This window comes from Cryptomeria japonica, chromosome 10, assembly GCF_030272615.1.
Source record: "Cryptomeria japonica chromosome 10, Sugi_1.0, whole genome shotgun sequence".
NCBI lineage: Eukaryota > Viridiplantae > Streptophyta > Pinopsida > Cupressales > Cupressaceae > Cryptomeria > Cryptomeria japonica.
Window position 1 is genome coordinate 689,977,469 of NC_081414.1, and position 17,066 is coordinate 689,994,534.

At 35.9% G+C, this 17,066-nt stretch overlaps 1 long non-coding RNA gene across 1 annotated transcript in view; it reads right to left on the reverse strand.

Annotated features, from left to right (window-relative positions):
• Window positions 1-1,079: 1,079 nt before the first annotated feature.
• The window catches only part of LOC131076566 (uncharacterized), a 46,023-nt gene continuing 30,036 nt past the window's right edge, over window positions 1,080-17,066 (reverse strand). The window contains exon 3 of the long non-coding RNA XR_009113394.2: window positions 1,080-1,581. This is a non-coding gene — a long non-coding RNA (uncharacterized LOC131076566). The remainder of the gene's footprint in view (window positions 1,582-17,066) is intronic.

Genomic DNA, 17,066 nt, shown 5'->3' on the forward strand with positions numbered 1-17,066 from the left:
TGTTCCTGTTCGTCCACACTCTATCAACACTTAACAGGGAGGTTGGGTGTGGGGGGGGTGAATCAGTATCTCAATATCTTTATTCAGATTTGATAAAAACAAATTGAAACACATAACAAATTGAGAAGACACATGAATTATCTTGTAGAAAACCCTTTCGGATAAAAAACCACAACACAATTAAACTTCATTAAAATTAAATGGGCTCCAACCCTGAATTATTAAAAGAGCACCAACTCACGATTTAAGAGGCTCCTACCTCAAACTAAGAACCAACACACTAAAGACCACTTTCAAATTTTTTATGAGAATTACAACTAAGAGTAGAGTGTTTTATGCAGCAGTGCATAAAACTCTCATGATACACAACACAACAACATGCTCTTCTTCAGTTAAATTTTTATATTGAATGAACTTTGACTGCACATTAATCCTTACCAAAAAAAAAAAAATCACACAACTTCCATAAAATCTATAACTACTCTGAAATTTTTTCACTCAGCTGTCATAGTGACTTTGATAATCATTCTTAACAACACTTTTTCATACAGTCTCCTCCAAGGCGAAACTCATCATATGGATGTCATTTTAAAAAAAAACTCTCATAACAATTACAGCAAATATAGGCACGTTATCTGCTTCCAAACTAAATCAGCAAAAGTCATTGCAGATTTTGAAATGATTGCACATAAAATAATCTATCTGAAGCTCTCTTCTTACAACTTCATCATCACTGCTCGATATATAGGACCTTTATAATAACAGTTGCAATACACTTTCTGACAAGTAGAACATGTCCAGCGATGACCTTCAATGAAATATTTTCAAACACACTTCGAACACCCTGTTCATTAGAATCATGCATTCCTTACTTCTTCAGAGAAATCTGCATATCAAATACTCTAACACTAAAATCACACGCATTCCTTCTCGATTTTCCTACCACACATTCACTCATTCAAGGACATCGAGAATCAACACTCCAAAACAATTATCTAAATCTGTTTCATCTTATTTTCGAATACCACACTTCCTTTTTCATAAAAAAACTTATCCACACATAGATCAATCATGCCGGATCTTTTTGAAGTCATTATTATTACTGGCAAAAAAATATCAAGTGAAGTGAACTGTTACACTTCTCTACCTCCATTGAACTCAAGTAATGACAAAATCCTTTAAAAACAAGTGTAGAAAAAACTTAAGAATACACCAAACCTTCCAGAATCAAAGCTCATACAAGATAAGCTCCCAGCTAAATACGTTATTTAAGAACGCGCCAACATACTTTTTCGGAAAAAAACACCTGTCACTAATAAGAAACCGTTGCAACATAGCTGAACATGAAATGTGAAGGGTCACCTGAAGATTTCAGAAAAAAACGCCTCAAGAAAGACGACATACAGACAGGTATTGCCACTTGTCATACGGCTCAACAGAGACAAAGAAACTGAAGCTGCTTTTTTTACAAAAATGTAGAAATTTCAGAGAATAGAAGAAGACTACGCTGCAGAAACCTCTGACACAATAAAAAGATGCTGCCATACAGGTGGCACAAGCTGAAGAGAAGAGAACACTGCTCTGCATTGATCAAGATCATCCAAAACACATGTCACAGTCACAGATAGAACAAAGGAAATCAGTCAACTGAACGAATAAAAAACAATCTGCACTTGACATCAATGACATCATTCAACAGAAAATACATTGATCATCTGATAACACACTATGAAATAGCTTATTTGAAGGCAAAATAGCTTGTCTTTTATTGATAAAGTAGTTTTATAACAGTATATAAATTTGAAATTTGAGTTACAAACTTACAATGCATAGTAGGCAAGGAAGAATCTATTTCAAGTTACAATGCCTAGGTAAAACAACAAGAACTAACTTAAAGTTGAGCTTTATAGCTGTGTAACAACTTGCTACAATAAAGGAACATGTGCTTGAAGAAATAAAGTCATTTGTTACATTACTTGTTGAGTCAAATTCCTTGAACTTCCAACTGAGTTGTTCCCATGATTAAGCTTTCAAAAGTGCTCCAAAATGTTGTTTGAATAAAGGAAAGTTATTTCTCTCCAAAATGTTGTTTGAATAAAGGAAAGTTATTTCTCTAACCTTATCTATCAATTAAGGTTCTTTGAACAACTCCTAAATGCTTGGATGATGCTCAACTGAGTCAAAAAGCTTCCAAAATTATCTCAACCACTTGAAAAAGTCTTCAAAATGCCCTATATTCTCTTCTTATATTGCAACTGCTGACTTTACTTCTTCAACTGCCGTCATCTCTTTAGCCCACACATTTAGGGCATGTGTTAGAGTGTTGAAAGAGTCTTGAACCTTAATAGGCATGGAAAATATTTGGGCCAAAGGTCATGTCCTATGTCATAATCACAAGGCTTTCCCTACTCATGCATACCCATTATATCTGAAAGATTTAGATGAGCCTTTATCTTCATTCAAGTCACCTTTACAAATGCATTCTATAACTTTTGACTAAAATTTGTTCCAAGCACGAGGCCATTGTTTGGTATATGTGCTTTTACTGTCACTTTGAAACTTAACATGAAAGGTATACTATCATGGAAGAAAAACCTTGTTATGAACTCTTTCCCTTTGGTTACATATTCTCATTCAGTGTGAACTCCTAAAGCATGTCTCAGAAGCTTGATTCTTTCTCACCAATAGTCTATAGAACTCCTCAAAACAATGCTCATTTCTTTTTGATGCTCTTTCTTACTGTTATCTCAATCTCATTGTGCATTCTCTGTCGTGTGGCTTACCATCATCATGGACTTGAATTGTAAAATCATCATAGGACTGTCCCTAACAATGGTTGTCCATTACTCTCTGCATGTCATTGTGTTTGTCCACTTGGATCTCGCTACCACTGTCTTCATGCCATAGGATTGTCATATTTGTTACACATCTCATGCATTTGCTTCTTGAACCATAAACTGCTAAAACAAGGTCTTTGCTAATGACAAGTCAACTGGTTTGGCAGAAGCAAGACCTGTAACTGATTGCTCACTATGTTCTTGGTGCATCACTATCATTTGGGACTGTCTATGATCATCTTGACTTTGTTATGCTTTGATACTGCCCTTGAGGATAAAGGAATACTATCATTTGATGTTTCCACCTCCTTGTCATTATACTACTGTGTGCTTTCTGCTATATCATACCCTTGCTAGTTATCAATCCCTTTTTAAACATACTGTGACTGTTTGGAATATCTTAATGTTTCCCTTGACTGTTCTTTAAGCTTTTCCTTTTAGACTTCACGAGCCTTACCTTAGCACACCCCTTATTATGTAAAGGACTACCACTTTCATGATTACTTTTGTCTTGTCATGCCACTGTCCTATAAGGGACTGTAACTTCATACTTCATACTTCCATGTCAATAACAACACTTTGAGCTCACTATCACATATAGTTGATGCTTTACCTCCAAACTCTGTCATGCATTTCCCGACTGTTAGCTCATGAAGGTGTATCTCTGTGTATCTCATGATTGTAGTGTGTATTGGCCTCTTAATCTCACTGAATGTTGCCCTTTTGAAGCTCTGTCCACTGCATTTGTGATATTTTTCCCTCTTGTGGTGCTCTTTCTCTCTGCATTCTAAAACTATCATCTCTGCTTATTCTCCTCCTGTCATACCTATTGCATCCTCTTATGACTACCATTAGGTTTTCTTCGATTGCCTATGGATCACTGTCATACTCTCTCTCTTGTGACTTGCATATGCAGATAGAGGGAATTGTTCTTTTAGCAATGTCTACTTGTATGCTGCCTAGGTTGCCATAATGCAACATTTGTGGCACTGTGCATTGCCAACCAATAAATCTAGCAAACTGATTATGATGACAAAACATTACAGAACTTCTTGCCACTCTCAACAGAGTTGTAGGCTTCCTTTGTGTAAGGCTTCATGAACAACAAATATCGATAGAAGCAGCAACAAAAGTGTATCAACTCTACCAATATCAACAACTGCATCAGGGGTTATCACAAGCATCTTCCAAGTGCAAGACAATCTCATTCTTCAACATATGAATCCACGACTTGGTATAACAATCAGTATCACAACACCAGTATCAAGAAGTCATAAAAATGTTGTACTAAGGGACACTTTAGCAGCAACACAATGTATCACTTTAATTTGAAGAAACAACACAAGTCTACTTTGTAACATCAACTCTCCCTCTTGTCAATTACAACTACTCTTTATGGCAAATTTTTGCAAATGAGTTTCATGTATATCAGAATTAATGATTGTCATATAACAGACCTCCGAACTGTTCCTTTTCCTGCACAAGACTGCCCCTTACTTGTACAACCATTACAGTCCCTTTAAGTCTTCAATCACCTTCGAGAGCATTTGTAATCCTTTTTTTTTTTGATTCGTATTTGCAATCCTATATTAATAAACAAACCTTCGAAAAGATTTTTAGCAGACATGTTTAGATCCCTAGCATTCCTTTTTACAAGGTTCACCAACACAACATGGAGATTATTTTGAAGTATTGATAGTTTTGACTAGAAGAAATAGTTTTCTTTGTTGCTGATAAGGGCTTTGTCTTAACCCCTCTTTGGACATTGGATTATTGTGATTAAATAAATATGATAATTAAAACATTTATTAATTAACATTTAATAATATTGGAAAATCGTCTCATTTATGAGACTTCACGATTTTTTTTCTAAAGTGAGAGGGTTGTCATAACCCCACATCCTGGTGATGTAATTAATAATAGATTTTGTGATTCTTCATCATAATAATAAATTATCATTTATTATGTAATTAATAATTGATGTTAATAATATTAATAGTAATATTAATCATTCATTAATATAAAAATAATATTAATATTATAATAATACTATAATCATATCAATATTAAATATTATTTTAATACAATATCATACCCAAGAATGTCCAAGATTATTATTAAATGAATAACGGATTAGGGTATTAGAAGCAGTGTGATAATACGACAAGGTGGAAGTGGACAATAATCAAGGAACGATTCCTCACACAAAATATGATAATTGACTTCATAAAGATTGTCTATTACATATTACAGTCGGCATGGCATCTCAGAACTAATCGATATCCCAAAACCCATGCAAAGCTGGATAATTAAATAGTATTAAAAATTGATTATCATCTATACCTAGCGATTGATATCATATGAAGAAACATGGTATTGACCAGTCCGTGATTACCAAAACTATTAGCAAGCACCGACTATTAAGAAGATTAATTATGAGATATACAGTGACACTTGATTACATACAACAATAACAATCAGATCATTCATCGAGCAGTGATTAAGAAGTCTAATTGATAACCATAATCATCTTCAAGAGGTGCGATTAGTATGAGGAAGGGACACGATGATGAATGGACACGACTTGTCATTCCAATTGCAACATATAAGAAGACATTTGAAATCACTTCAATGGGAAGGGGGTCGGGGAAAAATAGGGTCTCTTATCTGTGTCGGATATTAGTTCTTCTGAGGATCGAACATTTAGTTATTGACAAATCTAGTTATGGGATTATTTATTCCTTTTTCTTATTCATATGGGGGTTAGGGGATGAAAAGGTGTGCGACGGAGTTAAAGAGATTAAAAATATCATATACGCCAGTAAATAAAGAGTAAGTATTAAGAGGATTGTTAACAGATTTGCAAGGAGATATTAATAATGGATTGGATCAGAACAGAACTGTTATTTAGTTACAGGCAGTAGCATCTTTATTCTTTATGGTATGCACGGGAATGTGCTTAATATATATATGCATAATATATGGAGCCCGATATCATCCTTATGTAGGATTTAATAAACTTAATAATAATAATAATAATAAAGCTGTAATTATAATTATTATATAGTGTTAATGATATTATGTGGGAATACAACTCAGAAATTATTCTTTTAGACTGATCTTCAGCAGACTTGTAAAGGAAATCCCAAGATAGGCAAATTACATAATATTAGCATAAGAGCGAAATATATGTAAAGCCAATATAGAAGAACATAAGAATGGCAGACGAGATCTGTTATGTGTCAGATCTGTCTGCCACATTACTATATTTACTTATTTATGTATCTATATAATTAGAATGATCAATGAGGGATAACATAAAGATGGATAATAATAAATATTAATATAATAATTATAGTTAATATTAATATAATAAAAAGTAATTATTAATTAGTAAATTAATAAATATTTATTAAATCACCAAACAAAGTATTTATTAATTAATTGATAATAATAAGTATTTATTAATTAAAAATTAATAAATGCGTAAATGGTTTATAAATCAAAAATAGGATTAATAATTTAATTATATAGTATGGTAAGATAGCTAGTACTTGATAGACTAAAGAAAAGGTAGAACATCCTAGGTTGGATTCATGTTAAGATAGTTTTGTCTCTTAACCGTTTTAGTTAAGTTATAAATATATTGGAAATCGATTAATTATGGTTAAAACTGTCTTGAACCAAGTAGGGGACATTACAGGCTTTCACAGTGTCTAACCTCCTTGGATCTACTCTTTGCTTACACCATTTTCTTACTTAACAGTCATGATTAACATTACAAAAGTTCTTCACACTTGCCATATATCCCCTTGAAATATGTTTTGAAGTTTCTTGATCTCTTGAGAAAACTCACACAATACCAAACAGGTTCCTTGACAATATCTTTATGACTGTCCCTCCACCTATGACTGTGTATATTGGTCTTCAACTGACAACCCTTTCTATAATCCGTTCACAAATCAAACTTGTAGTCTCTAAAATAAATGTCATCATGATGTTTTTCTTGGCATGCTTGACTGATCTTTCATTTTCTGCTATCGTCCTTTGCAAAAGACTGTCACTTCCTTGTTGAGTTGTCTCCTCATATGGCCCTGGTTTTGCCTAAGTGATTTCCCTCGAATACTGTCATGTCTTTGGTATATCTTCTGCTCATTCATGAATAGCAGTACTAATAACTTCCATGAATAATATTATGGACTGTGCTGCATCATTATTAATTTTGTGCTGCATCATTATTAATTTTTCATAAGGTTGTAAACTCTGCTCTTCAAAATCAGGACGACACTCCAGAAACATGCATAATATAGGTTTGCCATCCTTTGTTGGCAAGATCTTCTTCTTCGATAAATCTGCAATGATCAAAACTCATCCTCTATCCTTAATGGCCTGTCATCTCTCTATTCACTGTTTTTTGCTTTCTTTTTCCCACCAGCACGTGATAGTTGACTTCATGGAGCTACCTAGAACTTCTTTATTTATCTATTTAAAATCTGAGCAAGTCATTAGATTATCTTCTATTAAGAAAGAGCTAAAGCAGCTGAAATGGTATGATCAGTGCTCTTCCATGGTAAAATGTTCAACACTATTGCTCTGTACCTGACCTATCTATCAACATTGCCCCTACAATCTTATCAAGGATTGGTAGTGTCCACTGTTACATGACCTTGTAGGAGATTTTATAATGGGTTTAAAACTTCTTAGACATTCACAACATTGATATTGCATGCTCATTAAGAACACTTTAGGTGCTTCTTCTAGGTCTTGCATTGTCCTAGGATTTATAGGATAACACAAATTCTGAATATCCTTCATATTTGTTCTCTTCATTGACACCTGTTTCCACAGTCCCTTCATAGTATTCAATAACCGTTAAGCCATTGATGCATTTTCTTTTATTTGGCCACTCAAATTCCATGTTTTCCAATGAGTTTTCTATACTAGATACCACTGTTTTACTCCACATTTGACATCCAGCTGCAGTTAGCTCTTACCTTTCATCACTGACTTCTTCAAGCATCTGGAATTCTCTATGCCTTTTTATTTACTCCCCAAAATCCCATAAACTCCATTGATGATAGAAAATCAGGATCAGAACTAACATCATCCCCAATCTCACTTGCTTTCATGTGAAACTCCTTGTATCTGTGACTAACTGACAGTCCTAATAAACAATACTTTACTCTTGGTATGGATAAAAAATCAGTACTACCGTTCAGACTTTTGTACCAAATTATAGTCACCTTTGGTTCTATATCCACAAACAAACTTTTAAGAAAGCTCTTCCACTAGTATGTCAAGGATCTTTGTCCTCTCATGCTCATGAACAAGACTTATTATTGTCCAGATGACCTCAAAGCTCTCAGATTCCTTATTCACACTTAAGATCACGTTTCAATGTTTCAAGCTTCAGTGGCTTTTCCAGAATTTAAAAAATATGCATGAATAAGTTCTGTGCAAGTAACCTAGCTATGCAAAGACATATGTGCCCTACACTTTGTATACAATCTTATCAATGAAATCTTCATGCTAAATTTGAACTGAGCTTTCATTAACTCCTTTCAACTAATACCTGAGTTTAAAACCCCTTCATACGCCAGACATTAATGGCTATAAATAGCATTTCATAATAAGAAAAAAGTTAAAACTTCTGAGCTGCCATATTTTAAAACTCCATGTGTATGGTGATGAATAGTTTTTGAAACATGCTTCTCATAAAATCCTCCTTACATCCTCATGCAAACTTGAAGCCTCAAACTGTTCCTCAACTGCCTCATTCACACACAGGCCACTATAATAGCTCTTTTGTTGTTCTTTGCAGTGATGAAGCCCTAAATGTTAACTTATCCAATCTAGACACAAACTCTTTTTCACATGTGACTCTCTCTTCCTCATGCAACGTAGGCATAGAGAAGTTGTCCAAAATTGTTCCAGAAAGTGTCAATCATCTTCATCAATCCATCTAGACACACTAGCGACATCAAAGTACTCCTTTGATCATGTTGACACCAACCCAAAAAGCCAGCACCAACTACACTACAAGAGAACTTGAAAATGGGGACATTACGTAGTCCTTGTAAATCAAGATGTCCATACCTTTGGTGCCATAGTTGTTGTGCATCCTTAATAGTAGCTTAACAAACAATTGATTCACTTTTTTTTATTCTCAAGGGAAACATTTGTTCCCTTGTGATCTAATGTAGCAATTGGCTTTCCTTCTTGTTGCTTATCATAGATGGTAAAATCTTGATCATTCAATACTACTTTAAGTCATTTTCAATGATCTGTGTTGGATACTGGTGGTCATTGCTGCTTCTAGGGTATGTTGTTGTCATTGATGTCAACATATTCTTGTGATTTGTTCCGGTGTGTTTGAGAAGATCTTATGACCTGGTTTTGCAATGTTGTTCTGCTGATCACTATTTTGCAGAGCTCAATATTTCCTTTGGTATATTCTGGTGTGATCAGATCTTGTGCTGAGATTTTGGGATATTGCTTGGGATGGTCTTGTGTATCTTCTGTTTAGATGGATTGTGATTTGGTGCTCCACAAGTTATCTTTCTTCGTAACAGTTGCCGATTGGTTGTGTTCTTGAGCTTTTAGACGTTGACCAATGAAGATTTGAAAAGTGGTGTTGGTGCAACTGTTCTTGATGATTATGACGTGCTTTCTGGTGTTTCCTACTCGTGTCCTATTTTTTTTTGTGATCCACATTGATCGTTGTGCGAGTTTTTGGTGGTTTGCATCAACCGGTGATGATTTTTCGTGTTATGCGACATTTTTGGTGGTGTAGCGTGTTGCAGTTGATCTTGGTGTGATTTTCAGTGGAGTTGATCATTTGGGAATTTGATTTAGGTCCATGTTATGCTATGCAAATCATTGTATTGGTTTGGTGATCGATATTTGTATCGTGTGATGTAATTTTGTAATTGAGGGTTGAGGTTTTAGCTGACCATGTTATCAAGGTTGATGAATTGTATATATAGGTGATATATTCATGTAATTTAGGTATTGATGATGTGTTTGCATTATCAGAGAGAGGTGTATGTGTGAACAAGTTACTTATCCTTTGGTGTTGTGTTGAGGTGAGATTGGTGTTGTAGAGAAGACAACTGTGCTTAACCGAAACTATAATCAGGCATTTGGAGATGCTATTTCTTCAGTTCATTTCTTCCGTATTGTAGTCCAAATCTTATTGTAAGTCAGTGAGACTTCCTTGAGGTTTGTAGCCTTCCGGGCCATTATATTTGAGCAGTAAGCTCTAGGTAGTGTGCCTGAATGTATGTGCATTCTCCATTGCAATATTTTCACATACTACTGTAGAGTATCATCTTACTGTGGGTAGGTTCTCATCATGGTTTTTCCCTTAACCGGGTTTTCCACGTCAAAAATATTGGTGTTGTGTGTTGTGCTTTCAACTTGCTTATCTATCTTATTACTGCAGTCTATCTGATATGCTTTTGGTGATTAGAATTGCTTATCCGATGAAGACTGATTCACCCCCCCCTTAGTCTTCCTTGTTGGTTGTTGCTAACAATTGGTATCAGAGATAGAGCCTCCGGTAGAAGCTTGATCGCTTGAGGAGATTCAAGATGGCAGCTCAAGGTATTCTCTTTAAGAAAGACAGTTTGAGGTTTGATGGAAGTAACTATGCTATATGGAATAACCGGATGGAAGTGCACTTTAAATGTCTTGGAGAAGATTACTGGAAGATTACAAAGAATGCCTATACTGTTCCTTAGAATGGACCCACTACCCCTAATGAGATCAAGGAAGCTGAACATAATATTAGAGTGAAGGAAGCATTTCTTAGTGCCTTGATTGATTCTGAGATGACAAATGTAATGGGACTTTAGACCGCACATGAGATCTGGGAGAAGTGAGATCATGTATGAAGGTGATAAACAAGTGAAAGTTGCTAAGTTGCAGAGTTTGAAAGGAAAATGTGAGACATTGAAGATGAGAGATGATGAGAACATATACTCTTACATGGCTAAGGTGAATGATCTGGTCCTAGGTATCAGATGTGCCAGTGGAACAATTGAGGAAGATGAAATTGTTGCTAAGGTGCTGAGATCTTTGCCTCTTGCTTATAAACATAAGGTTCCTAGTATTGATGAGATCCAAAGTGTGACTACAGTAACAAGAGATGTGTTGGTTGGAAAGATTGCTGCATTTGAGTTGAGTGAGTTTGGAGAATCACATGGAAAGTTTGAGACAACATCAAGAGCATCTGCATCTGTATCCAGTAAGAAAAAGTATGATCCCGATGAGTGTAGAATATCTAGATATGAAAGAGAGAGAAAAGGGATGGAAGAGCAAGAAAGAGAGCTAGATGAGCTGGAAGCATTGATTGTCCGAAGATTGCCTGAAGGAGCCGGTAAGTAGATGGAAAGTTAACTTTGAAATCTTTTTCCTGTAATAAGATAGGACATTTTTGCTTCTAGATGCCTGGAGAGAAAGGCTAAGTATGACATGCATGATAAGTATGATAGGAATGATAGATATGAAAAGCATGAGAAGTATGATAAGACTTACAAGTCTAACCGAAGTTTAGAAATCAGAAGAACTGCTATTATGCTGCTGATGAAGGTTTTACAGATGAAGAATCAGAAGGAGATGAAGTTGTGTTTATTGCCATTAAAGAAGATAGACTTGTACCTATTGATTCCATAAGCTACACTATTGAGAAGACTTTAATTAGCTGCTAAGGTTGAAGAGAAAGATGAATGGGTAATTGATAGCGGTTCTTCACATCATATGATTGGTGATAAAAACAAATTTGTAAGCATGGAAATATATGATGGTGGAATAGTTAGATTTGGAGATGACAAAGCCTGTGTGATTCGTGGGAGAGGTTCTATTTCTTTTGATGGTAAGCATAACACTGATGATGTCTTGTATGTTGAAGGTTTGAAGCATAATCTTTTGAGTGTTGGACAAATGGTTGATAAAGGTTATGATCTACAATTCAAGGATGGTAAATGCAAGATCTTAAATGCCTCTGGTATAGATATTGCATCTGGAACTAAGACAAAGGTAACATTTTTCATTCGATTGCTGGTGAGAAAAGTTGTTTGATTTCTTAGATTGATGAGAGTTGGTTGTGGCATAGGAGAACGTGTCATGTAAATTTTGATTCAATGATTAAGATCTGTTCTACACATGTTGTTAGAGATTTGCCTAAGATTAAGCTTGCTAATCTAGTATGTAAGGAATGCCATTTGGGAAAGCAAACAAGGATTTCTTTCAAGAGAAACAATATACATCTGATGGACTACTAGATCTTGTGCATACTGACCTATGTGGACCTACAAATGTTAGAAGTGTGCAGGGTGATATATATTTTATGCTACTAATTGATGATTATTCCAGGATGATGTGGGTTGTTTTTTTAAAGGAGATATCATAAGCATTGGACAAATTCAAGATATTTAAAGCAAAGGTTGAGATTGAGTCTGGACTGAAGGTGAAGTGTTTGAGATCTAATAGAGGTGGAGAATTTTGTTTCGTTGAGTTAAATTCATTCTGTGAGATGCATGGAATTAGAAGACAATTATTTGCTCCTGGAACCCTCAACAAAATGGAGTTGTTGAGAGGAAGAACAAAACTGTGTTGGATGCTGCAAGGATTATGCTGATTGAGGGAAATGTTTTGAAGATCTACTGGGGAGAATCCATTAGCATTGCTATTTACACATTCAACAGAGGTCACATCAAAGGTGATACCGGTAAGACCCCTTATGTGTTATGGTTTGGTCATGTTCCTACTATGAGATATTTCAGAGTATTTGGTAGCAAATGCTATATCTAGAGAGATGAGGATATATGAAATTTTGATGCTAGAAGTGATGAAGGAATTTTCTTGGGATATTCTACAAAGAGAAAGGCCTACCAGTGCTACAATAAGAGACTGAGAAAGTAGAAAGTGCAAATGTGAAGGTGCATGAGAACCTTGGGAAATATATCAAAGCATGTGGTTATGATGATGGACAACATACATTATTTTAGCTCTCGTTCAAATTGAAGAACCTAAGCAGAATGATCTGGTAGATATAGTTAATCCGGCTGCTGCTGCTGCTCGTGAGGGAGTGCAAGAACCTGAGAATCAGAACAATCATAAGACTCCAAGGTATGTAAGATTGAATCATTCTGAAAATCAGATTATTGTTGATAGGAATAAAGGTGTAATGACTAGAAGAAGGTTAGTTGCTGAAGAAGTATGTTTGATTTCTAAAGTTGAACTTAAAGATGTTGCTGAAGCTTGTAAAGATGAAATTTGGATGAGAGCTATGGAAGAAGAACTAGATTAGACTGAAAAGAATAATACATGGGAACTTGGGCCTAGACCTAAGGATAAGAATGTTATTGGTACTAAATGGGTATTCAGACACAAATTGAATGAAGCTGGTGAACTTGTCAGAAATAAAGCTAGATTGGTTTGCAAAGGATATTATCAGAAGGAGGGAATTGATTATGAGGATCCTTTTGCTCCGTTTGCTAGACTTGAAGCTGTTAGATTGTTGCTTGCATATTGTTTTGACGTATTCACACATCGCCCCATTGCAAATGGGGACCCCTACTTTTTTTGCTTTCTGGGGTTTGCTTTCTAGGTGTTTAGGGTTTGTCTGTTAGCCTTTGCATTTTGAGTGTCGCCAGGGGATCAATAGGATGGTAGGCTTTGCTTGAGCCAGGGGAGTCAGTAGGTGCCCCAGAATAAGGGTTTCTTTGAGAGTCGTCCTTAGGGCATGGTTTTGCTCTCGTTGCTAATTGTGTCTTGCTTTGTGAGTGGGTATCATTCTTGAAGGTCCGAGCTAGGTCGAGTTGGTGAGTGATGAAGTCTGAAATGTCATCCTGATTTTCAAATGCCCTGAAATTTGGCTAAGTCTGGAATGTCCTGATCCTGAAATTTGACTAAGTCTGGAAAACTGAAGAATCCTACAAAAACTAGATTTTGCAATATAACTCCTGGAGGTCAGAAACCACTCTCAAACATCCTGAAAGTATATATGGAATATAACTAAAAGTATAAGAAAGGAAATGTCACTTATACTTAAATGTTATATTCCATAAAATGATCTTGTAAAATGATCCTGACGGAGATTCCAAAATGTCAAATTTCGCTCCTGACCCTTCCAAAGGGTCTAGAGCGAAATTCTCCATAGGACATTCTACTTTGACCAAAACCTAGAACTAACGCATTCCCAGACTTGAATGAAGGAAAAAATGCTTGTTTGAATGAAGAAATGTGAAAATGAAGTCAGGATCTTGGCCAAGATTAGGAATTTCGCTCTTGACCATTCCAAAGGGTCCAGGGCGAATTCCTTTGAAACGGCTATTTTTCACCTTGTTGGGGCTAGGCGAGGAGCTAATTGTGAGGTAACATTGAAAGGAGGTCTAAATGAGTCAGGAATGCAAAATTCGCTCCTGACCCTTCCAGAGGGTCTAGGGCGAAATTCTTATAGGGCCTGTCCCTGGAAAGAGTCTTGAACTAACTTCATTTTAATATCTTTTGTTGATGATTTAAGGTGTGAAATATTATGTTGAAATAAATTTATTATGTGTCCTTAATCATCTTTTGATTTGTTTTGCAGATGAAAGAAGATCAAGCCAAGACAAGGACGACCTTCTCCAGTCCGACATCAACAAGGACGACCTTCTCCAGCCCAACATCATCAAGGACGGCCTTCTCCGGTCCAGCATCATCAGGGGCGACCTCTTCCAGTTCAGCATTCGAAGGAAAGGTACACCATCCATCCTGCACATCGAAGACAAATGAAGTTAAAGCAAGGGTTCGTTGAAGAACAGACAGTTTTAGAAGAGTTAATTAAAGCTAGCTTCTCAGCGACATCAAATTGAATATCTACCAAGTTACAAGTGTCAGACAAGGTGGCATCCCAGTCCTCACTCCTCTGGTCGGATTGGTCCACCTCGGCGTGTCCAGATTCAATGTACCTGACTCATGGGGGATGGCACAAACTTCGATGTACCTACCCCGGTTTTCCATTGGTCGAATATTCCAGAGAAGACATGTGTCCAAATAATGCAATTATTTCATTGGCCAGAATTGAGTTTGTTGTAACAAACCCTAATTAGGGTTTTCATTGTAAAATCTCGGCCATTGATCTCAAATTGATCTAAGCCATTGAATTGTATTGTGGGCACTATATAAGCCTTGGCTCTTCATTTGTAAAAAAGCTAATAGTTAGTCAGTAGTTAGAAGGTGAATAGTTAGAAATAGTGAATAATCAGTTGATAGAATAGCAATTAAAGTAGAATAGAAAGAGAAGGCAAAGATTGTTGCCAAGATGTTGTAAAAGACTTGTAAAACTTCATTGAAGAAATGGTGAAATTTATGGGTCGATTCAACAATTTGCATTGTCTCTATACTTCTCATATTTGATTTCATGTTATTAGATGAGTGGAAGAAATGTGTTTGATTGATGGTGAAATTCGTATATCCATACTACTAGCAGTTTGTTGATTACAGACTTGCCTTGTGTAGTCAACTGGAATCATTCGGTTTAAGCTTAACTTCAATTGTCGCTTCTTCACTGATATGCATCAGCTTGATGGTGTCTATGCATGTAGCGATGATCTGAACATCATAAAGCTTTCCTCCGAAGATCGCACTAATCTTGTGGAGATGGTCCTGGGATGTCAAAACAAGACTTAGTTAGAATTTCATCGAAGATCATTCATTGCTCCTACATTCTTGGTGTCAGAATTAGATCCTTTCCTCGCCCTCATGCTTTTCCTTTTCTTTCAGAAATCTAGGCTAGTGAAATCCTATTGTCCAACAATGTTCAAAGCAAATCAGCCGTTTAGTCATCAAGTGTAAGTCCCCTTGTGATTCCAACAAAATCACATCATACCACAAAGAGCTTATCCACGAGTAGAGAACCTACATGCAAGAACCTTGTAGTTGCCTCGATTGATCCTTCGACGAGATCTTCAGCAGTCAGGAAACTTTGCTCAAGAGAGGGTAAGATACCTCTGGGTATTTTATTCTGTGTTTGGTCGTGTATAAAATACACATCAACACATGTCGCTTATAAAGATTTCAAGGTATATCAGATGGATGTCAAATCTGCCTTTTTGAATGGTGATCTAGAGGAAGAAGTCTACATTGAGAAACTTGATGGATTTTCATTGTCAGATGATGGAGACATGGTATCTAAGTTGAAGAAAGCTCTTTATGGATTGAAGCAAGCCCCTAGAGCCTGCTATGCTAGATTAGATAAATATTTATTGAAATTGGGATTTACTAAAGGTGTTGCTGACATTAATCTGTATTTCAAGATTGAGAATGATAACATCCTGATTGTTGAAGTCTTTGTTGATCATATTATCTTTAGTGGTGAGGATGACTTGAGCATGAAGTTTGTCAGTGATATGCAAAAAGAATTTGAGATGTCTATGATTGGTGAGATGAAATTTTTCTTAGGTTTGCAATTTGCATAGACTGAAAAAGTTATATTCATATCTCAAACTAAGTATGTGAGGGAATTGTTAAAGAAGTTTGGGTTAGATGACTCCAAACCTGTTGGAACTCCTATGGTGACTGGTTGTAAACTGTCTAAGAATGATGAATCTCTGAAAGCTAATAAGAGTTTGTACAGATTATGGTTCGTGGATTGCTATATCTTACTCAAACTAGGCCGAACTGTATGCATACTGTGTGCATGGTTGCTAGATATCAAGCTAATTCGAAAGAAAGTCATGTCATTGTTGTGAAAAGAATATTTAGATATCCGAAGGGAACTATGGATTATGCTCTGTGGTATTCGAGGAATGATGATTTCATGCTATGTGCCTACACAAATGCAGATTGAGCTGGTGATATTGATGACCGACAGAGCACTACCAGTGGAGCATTCTTTTTGGGTAAGAAACTAGTTTCATGGGCTAGTAAGAGACAAGATTCAGTGTCCTTATCTATTGTTGAAGTTGAGTACATTGTTGCTGCTAGTAATTGCACTCAGGTAGTTTGGATGAAGCAAATGCTGAAAGATATCAGAGTTATCTATGGCGAGCCTACTATCATTTACTATGATAATTCCAATGCTATTAACATGCCAAAGAATCTGGTGCAACATTCAAAGATTAAGCATGTGTCAATCAAATATCATTACTTGAGAGAGCAAGTCAGTGAAGAGAAGGTGAAGCTAGAGTATGTATCTACAAAGGAACAAATTGCTGGTATTTTCACTAAGCCTTTTCCTGCATA